Source organism: Athene noctua, chromosome 9 (genome assembly GCF_965140245.1).
Source record: "Athene noctua chromosome 9, bAthNoc1.hap1.1, whole genome shotgun sequence".
NCBI lineage: Eukaryota > Metazoa > Chordata > Aves > Strigiformes > Strigidae > Athene > Athene noctua.
In genome coordinates, this window is record NC_134045.1 from 23,721,986 (window position 1) to 23,731,026 (window position 9,041).

Consider the following 9,041-nt stretch of genomic DNA (forward strand, 5'->3'; position numbering starts at 1 on the left):
TTTTCTAGTTTTCCAACTCCCTTCTGCAATTCAAGCCTGCTCTTTCTTGTCCAGTGCCGCTGGATATGGAGAACTGCAAAGAGAAGAGCAGTCAGCAAAATCATCTCATGTACCTTAAGGCTGTTATAACTTCTTTTAGAGTCTGGACCAAACATTCCCAGTTCCACTCTTTCCTTGTAAGTGATGTTTTCCAGCTCTCCCATCAGCTTTATTGCTCTCCTCTTATTTCAAGAGACACACTATAATATTCTTTACACCCCTGGGCTACAGATACCAAAATAGTTCAGATCGTAAAATGGGAAGTTGTGGTGTTGTGCAGCACCTCTCATAGCAGTCTGCTTGGGGGCCCACAACCACAAAACTGGAGCTTTATCCTGCACTTTCAGAAATAATGGAAATTTTGGTACCAATTTAAGAAAGGATCAAACCCTTGAGGTTGTTTGCATAGTGTTTGCAACAGTTCAGGCAACCCAGTAATACGCTGAGTCTGCAAAGCAGGGTTTGGCTCGCATAATGTATTATTGCATGTAGGAATAGATGTAATAATTTTTGAACACAGTATAGCTGGCAGGAAAATGCCTGGATTGTAAATGATATATATAAAATTAACTGACCCCGGTCCTATTGAGAATGTATCTTGTGACTGCATCTGGAAGCATTCTCAGGGGTACTCTTACTTCTCACTTTCCCAGCCTCCAAGACATTAATCTGCATATTGTTGCCAAGTATCGTATATGGAAGACAACATAAAGCATCATTCATTCATTTCATATGTCAACACAACTTTAATGTGAGCACTGGAGCAAGGTTTAGTCATCCTTTCTGGAAATACAGCAGAGGAACTTAACTTCTAAAGCTTTTCATTTGAAGTGTACGTTTTTTAGAGTGAATATGAGTTAAAACCAGCTGAAGACTTCAGAAATTAGAAACTAGAGTTTTGTGCAAATAACTTGTATAGATGTCATTCTGCCTCAAGGTGACTTAACACACCTGTTAGTCCCGTTAGATTATTAACGGAAATTGGATTAACATGCCAGACAGGAATGTTAATATGCAATTACTGTTACTATGTCACCCTGCTGCAGTATTTTATATTATCCATGAAACATATTTTTGAGGAATAAGATAAACAGCATTCGTTATTTGCAGAAAAAAAGTTATTCTTTCCACATATAAACATTATACTGCCTCCAGCAGTACACAGTATGACCAGTTCACATGCAGAATATGACCTGGTTTCCCAGAGAAAGGAAATATTTCAGTGAGCTGAAGCTGTAAGTTAAATGCAAGGGGAAAGGCAGCAATAAGGAGCATCAAAAGCAAACACAATCCTGCCTTGCAGTGTTGGGCCACCTCATGACATGGGGGCTTTCACACATACAGCTCAGCATCTTTGCAAAGATCCCAACTGACCCCTGCGATGTGGACGGAAAGAGTGAAATATCATGGCAGCAAGTTTTTGTCTGATTCCTCTTATGTTTAGGATATGAAAATTATCCAAATGTGTGTGCTTCTAGTAATATTTCAGAGAATAGCTTATTCTTGTAATATAACTATGTTGGAAATAGAGACGGTTTTGCTTAACCATGGAATAAATGAGCTCAGTCACAATTTTAGGTTTTCTAAACAGATGTTGAAAGGTATTGTGAAAAACCTGTTACTGATCAGAGATGCTAAATCACAAAGCTAAGGCAGGGCTGAATTTATTTTTCTGTCATTTTTATTTCAATAATATGCAAGTTAGGAGAAAATTTGGCTCTAGGCCTGTATTTAATGAGAGGTACCAAGGCACTAAAACCTTGACAGCTGATTGCCTGTCTGGATATTATTTCTTTATATGTATGTCTAGCTACAGCTTTTAATCTAGACATTTAGATGCAAGAAGCGCATAGTATCTCTTTATATATTTACTACCATTTGTTGCTACTTGTATAAAACCACTTCTTTGCATAGTGCCAAATGGTTATTTTGTCATGGAGCACTCGTTGCCAATGCTGATAGGAATGTCCTTCAATATTAAATTAAAAGTATGTGATTCTATAGTAATCTGTCTAGACCAGTGACTTTCATACTTCTGTTGTCTTCTGCATCATGACAGTTTTCACATCTTTCCACATTTTCATCTCCATTTTAGGTATGAGCAGCAGCACACATGGCAACCAGAAATAGCCTGACTGTCTTCCAGCAATATGTCAGTCACCCGATAAAGCTAATAGAAAGGCCAATACCTCACTTTTCCTGCGCTGCAGTTTTCATCTCACACGTCAGGAGAATGTACGTCCAAGGTTGTAGGACTGGCCATCTGTTCTCTTACACAGTCCTAGTACTTGGGACTACTGAATTACTTTCATGCTCTAATTTTTATAGACATCTGGAACTGGTGGCCATCTATTAAAAAAAATGCAACAGCATAGAAAAAAAAAAAGAAATTGTGCTGAGTTCCCTCTCCATAGGATCATGAGAAACTGCAGGACCAGCATTTCCTGGTATCATCTATCTGCCTGGTGATATGATAACCATGCAGCATAGGCACTGTGGTATTTTTTTATAATGAAATGTTTTGTCCCATAGTCTGCTTTAAGTCATCTTCTCAACATTTCAAAGAAATTAAACACTGCATTTAATTCTAGGGAAATTAAATATAAAGCCAGAGGGGACGACATCAAAGTGAGTAGGTCTTACTAGTTTGTTTTCTTGATGACAGCATAAAGTGAAATGTGGTGAAATATCAGGAGACAATCAAGAGACTGATGAGTGCAGAAAGTTAGTAAAATCAGAGTGACTGAAGTTATACACAGACAAACGAGTCAGGTTGTCAAAGCCTTTATAATGAAAGTACTATAAATATTTTTTAGCATTATAATATTAATTTTGGTACAAAGATACCCCAAAGATGTTCTGAATCATGACAGTTCTGTATTTCATGTGGATTTGTCAGTGAGCCAAGGGGACTTTGACCTGTCCCAGTAGTCAAAGGAAGTTCTCCTGTGTTGGGTGATGTGATAATTCAGCTGCTGACCCTCCTCTGCACAAGTCTGCTGGGATCGGCTGTCCCTGGGCTGGAACAGAAACGAATGTTTGCAAATAGAGAAATCTCTGCTGGCAGAGACTAGAAGCAGATCTTTGGTGAGGAGTGAGGGAGCAGGCAGCTGGTGTGGGCTTACCACGAAACACATGTCTCAGCTGTCATCGAGTCAGTGCTTGATTTGAAAATATGGCAGAAAGAGGGCCCTCAGAATAAGGTGCTGTTTGATGCAAGTGCAAAGTCAGGATGGCAGAAGTGGGTATAGCAGCAAGATGACTAATAACTCTTCATTAATTGCAGCTTCAGTAGACACAGTGTGTTGCAGGAGCACACACGGACACTCACGCAGTGAGCAATCAGCATGGTCCCATCTCACTTGATGTCACAGTTTCCTGGGGAATCGAGCATCTGCCATGGGCACTTACTGGACAAAATTGTTTTTCACTTGCATGTCTGTGCAATGTCACGTTTGCACTCTCACAAGGCATTCACGCTAGAGAGCACTCAATTTTCAATATGGAATGAACACGCTGCCATATAAAGAACAAGCACATTTTTTCAGTATTGAAACTATTTGAAGTTTTTTTCCAATTCCCTCTTCAGTGCTTAAAAAGAATGATCAGAATCATCTACAACTGCTTTTCTTTCTAATACAGAATTTGTTTCAGTTTGACTCTGTAGAAAGGTAGAGCAGGGAATTGGAGAAAAAAAAGTTTGGAGATCAGTTACCTTAAAATTCAGTCTTGGTGAGCTATTTCCTACCAGCAGCTCTGGTTTAGGAGCACACTTGTTCACATACTTGAATTTAAGTCAGCAAGTTAAATGAGTCAACAGGATTTCATATGCATGGAGCAGGTGCTTAACAATAGTATTGCCAACACCTGCCATTAAATCACAGATTAAGCTTCCTAAATTATTACTGGTTTATAAAAAATGAAGATGCTGTCTTACTGTACCTCCTGTCTGGTTCTGTAAGGCATATTTAGACTACATTTTTAATCTCTTCATTGCAACTGTGAAGTCTTAGTATTGAATTTCTTTTAAATTTTTGTGGGCTAAAACTCTCAGAACCACCAACCTGCTGGACCTGAAACTTAAAGAAAGAGGGAAACGCACCAGAGAGTGGAAAATATAATTGAAAATACCATCTACAAGGTTTAGTCTTGTGTATTGTTGCTGTGAAATCTTAAAGGATATATTCTATACAGTGATGCTGCGATGAAAATGCTACTTGCAGGCTGGACAGATAGTTTACACCTGCAGAGCTGGTGATTTCTGGCTTTCTCCTTTATTTAGCAGCAATGGCTTTAGCTGAAACATTTTCACACAAAGCTACCAACCGTGGAGAGAACCTGAACACCTGGGCAGTAACCTGTGAGACCTCAAGAAGTGGGATTTTATGTTTCAGAACTGACATTTCTTCAGCTATATTGCTGTGCAGAGCAAATGTTTACACGGGAGCTTGTGAACCTCAGAAACATGAAATCACCCTTTATGAGAAACATTGCTTGTGGCATCTGCTAAAATAATCATATTAGAAATTCATGTCCAATCTTTTCTCTGAATTACCATAATTTTATTGCTTCAGGTTTAAATATTAACTGTTGCAAAGTAATACAGATTATCTGTATCTACTGCAGGATATTATTCCTAATAGTGCAAATTTGAGGTGACTCATCACTTGCTTTCCTTACGGAGGTGCGTGTTCACATATGTATTATTTGTTCAGTGGAATGTCCTGCCTTTATTGTAGCACAGTAGTTAAATACAGGCTTAATGGTCATTATATGAATTGTTTCTTGGGCTTCACTGCTACTACACGTGTTTAAGACTAACCACTCGCTCACGTGCTTTGTTGGATCCGGACTAAGGCACTCAGTGCCTTTGAAGACTGAACCTCAGTGAGCAAACCACAGATGGCACTTTGTGCCAGAATACATGGGTTTATTATTTAACATCTCAGATGGCTATTTAATTTGTTACCGCTTTTGGCTGGAAGACTAGCTGTTAATGTAATCAAACGCCTGCTTTCTGTCATGCCCGAGGCATTTATTTTTATTACTGTGGTTGCCTCAAACAAACTAGAGGACGGGTGTTGGAATTAACATCTTTGGAGATCTGTATGTCCATCTGGTGTGTCAGTTTGGAATAAGTAATTTCTTCATTGTGGAAACAGGGTCTGATGCACGCTTCAGGAGGTGTGTGAGGAGGATACTTATTAATTGTCGGTGGGAGAGTTGCCTGTCTGAGGACCACAACTCAGTTTGAAAGGATCTTAAGGGAGTGAGGAGTCCAGGAGGCACTGAAATTAAATGGACATTTTCACCCTCAGCCCCCTCAGTTTCTCTGGTTATAATTTTTAGCTATGTTTTCAAATTATGTTCACAGTATGTTCATTTCTCAGGCTGGTGTCTCTCACAGTTGGGTTGCCCACCTCTGGCTGCTGGCTCCCCTCTTGCTTCCCAGCATGCGACTGCAAGACTCTTATCCCTCCTGTTTTTCTCCTGGCTGCAGCTGCACGGCTTTGAAAAACAAAAGCAGCTGGAAAGGCTGGGGGTATTGCAGGGCACCTGCAGCTCAAGACAAAGGAGAAAGATAAAAAAGACAGAAAATCAAAGGAAACAGAGTAAAATGAGGAGGAAAACAAAATCACATGGGATAGGGGGTAGGGGGAGGAGTTGAAAGTGTCTGAGGGATGCAGTAACCTTTCTGCAACATCTTTTCCAGAAGGCACCGAGCAAGGTACTGCCCATGAGGGAATGGAAAACAAGGCAAGGGAGACAAAATCTGTTAAAATATTTGTTATTTCTTAGCTGAAAAGGTAGATCTGTGACATAGGTTAAATAACCCAATTAAAAAGTATTAAAAAAATAGTTTGGATAGAAACAATGGATAGGTGTGCTAATGTTTGCCTAAGGCTGTAAAAGCCTACAGCCACCCAGGTTCAACAAGGCAACATTACAAAATAAAAGCAAAAAATCAGGCAGGACATGGGGAGGAAGGTAGATGTTAACACGAAGTCAGTGGTAGCCAGAAGAAAACATTTTCCATTTGTTTCTTTATGGAACAGTGTCCATCAGGTGCCAAGTATCTGCTGCACAGGCACTGACCTCCCTCTTATATCCTGGAGTGCAGCTGGAGCCTGTGATTTGTCAGGAGATATTAAGGATCATAACTGTATCAGTATGTCCCAGGCCCTTGCACTGAAAAGTGGTTGCCTTTTTTTTTTTTTTTCTTTCCTTCCATCCAAACATGCTGGAGACTTTGGACAGATGAATGTGCATTTCTCACTTAGAGCAGTGACTATAAGGCAGGGATGGGCAACATGACAAATGCCAGTTTGTTGATAAATGTGAACAGCAGAAGTATCTGCTCATCTGTTATTTCACACGCGTATTTAGGAGTAAGCTACCCAGGTAAGTCCCGTCTGTTGGCTCTAATGGCTGAATGTTTTATCTGTGGGAAACTATCTCTTGTTTACAAGGATCATGGACAGATGTAATAGTCCTAGACTTAGAAAACAGTGAACTGGGATGAGATTTGGCTTCATTAAGCTCTTGAGAGCTTTATTACCTCTTTCAGTGAAGTCAAGACTTCGGAGTCTTGGACTGAAATGCTCATCATAGATAGGTCTTCTAAGATCAGCTTCAATTCTCTTCTTGTATGCATGGTTGGGAAGAGAAGCAGCTTCTCTGGGGGTGGCCCCTAACTTCTGTGGAGAAGGCGGTTGAATTGTACAATGTTCTTCTTCCTGTATTTAATCATCTGCACAAGACAGGTGTCTTCCACTGGGTTTGGGGAGCCTGTGCTAGCTAACACAGGGAGGAGTTCTGTAAGGTGATATTTGGAACATATAAACGTTGTGGTCTGGGTTTCACTGTAATTAAAAGTATAGAGGAGGGAACAGAGTCCCATCTCCATGTTTTCCTCAGTGGGAAGGGAGAGTGAGTTTGCTGCCAAGATGCAGCAACAGCCTTTCCCAGCATGGTGCTGCTGGCCTTGCCTGTGCTAACCTGTGTGCCACAGGTCAGAGAGCTGTAACATACATAAACAGACCTTATTTTTAAAAGAATCAGCCTCTAGAAAGCTAGAAGGAAAAATGTCTTCCTTCCACAATTGATCCCACTTAATTACCAAAGAAATACACAATGAGAGGTGAAATAAAGATGAAATACATCTCTGTTGCCCAAAAATCTTTGTGCAAGACTCACGCCAACTTTGCATTTCCTTTTTCTCTGACCACAAAGATGCAAGATTAGACCTGAGGTGGACAAGCCAAGCACTGTGTTGGAATAGGGATCAAACCGTTTCATGCCGTAGTTCACCACATTATTGCCGTTTGTTGACATGTTCTGTGTAATTTAAGAAACCAATTGGTTTCTCTGGCAGTAAGGTTATATGAGTGCCTGGGATTTTCTGTCTTGTACTTGTTTTTTTCTTCTGTCTACACAGTAAAAGTCCAATCTGTCACTGGATTGCATACATTTATTTAGCAGAGAGATTTAAAACTGAAAAAATTGTGTCTGCTGAAATCCTAAGGCCCTTAGGCTCATGAAAGCAAAATGTTGGGGGAGTTGAATAATATATTCTGCACAACACAGCCAATACACAAGAAGACAAACAGCAAAGGCAAATGACTCATTCCTTCCTCTTTTTCTATCATGCATGTATTTTATTTTTAGTTCAATGTATAGATAACAGGGGGTTTTTTAGAAGATAATTTGCGGAGGAGTTTCTTTTTACATCGTAATGCCCCTGATTACTTTTTGAGGTCTACTGTTGGCAAAAGTCACTGGAAAATGAAAACACTGGGATCCAGAATGAATGTTTGAGGCTGAACTAAAATGCTGGGGAAAATCTTTGGCCTGTCAGGGAAAAGGGTATTCCATAACCCCAAAAGTATGTTGCTACTTGCTGCTCTTGCCCTTGAGTTTCGCTGGGGTTGGAGCCTGACTGGGAAGGTCAGGAAATATATGTATTCTCCAAATTCATGATATTTATAATGGCATAGCTGGAAGCAGTCAGAAAAAGCTGCTGATGGATCTCTTATAGTTTACTTTTTTCTCACAGAGAAAAATAAGCAAGAATATGACATGAACATACTCATATATAGAGCAACTGGGGTTGCTTTTATTCCTATTTCATAGTATGGATTCACAGTCAGTCTTCTCTCATCCCTCTCTTAGATCAGGAAAGTCAATGAGCTTCCTCCAAATATGACCCATATTGCCATGATCCTTTGGAGGAGGAAGTGTAGCAAATAGCACAGATGTTTGTGGGATGACTCTGCAGCCAGAGCTTCTCCAAGTACACTCATGTATTATGTGGGAGTATGTGGGTAGCTGTTGAGTGACTGCATGGATGTTGTGACCTACCATGCAATGTGACATCTTCCACTGAGCTCTGGTGTCAGTCCTGCTCTGACTCTGAGTCATTCTGTGGATTTTCTTGGGTTTTGGAGGTTGTTAATAGAGGCACAGAAGATGGAAAGGGCAAGACCTTGGCAAGAGATAGTGGCTTCTTCATTGCAATACACCCAGGAGTTTAGTAAAGCCAAACTGGACAGTGATGCAGCAGATGTTTATGGCTATTTCTCATTTTAAATCAGATTACAGTGATGTAGTGATTCAGTCCATTAGGAATTGTCCTAAAGTAATAAAGGATATCGTACGTGATAGCTCGTTCAGACAGCACCGTAACAACAAGAGTCGTGGCATCTGCGTCCACCTCTTCCAAAGCCAGGCTTGCTAAGCAGGCACTGATTGCACACCCATAATCTCTTGCTACATCCCATAATTATTTGTTCCAGCCATTGTTCAAGTGACATTAAATGCAAAGCATGGAAAAACATTTTACTTGACCTTTCAAAATTAATCAAATGTTTTAAAAAATGCAGGAGTTAAAAAAATCTCCAACTCCGTAACGTAGAGACAATCAAGGACAAAGCACGCAGAACAATCTCATTGCATTTAACTGTGACTAATTTATGCCGTAGGTTTAAAACCCCTTGCAGTCA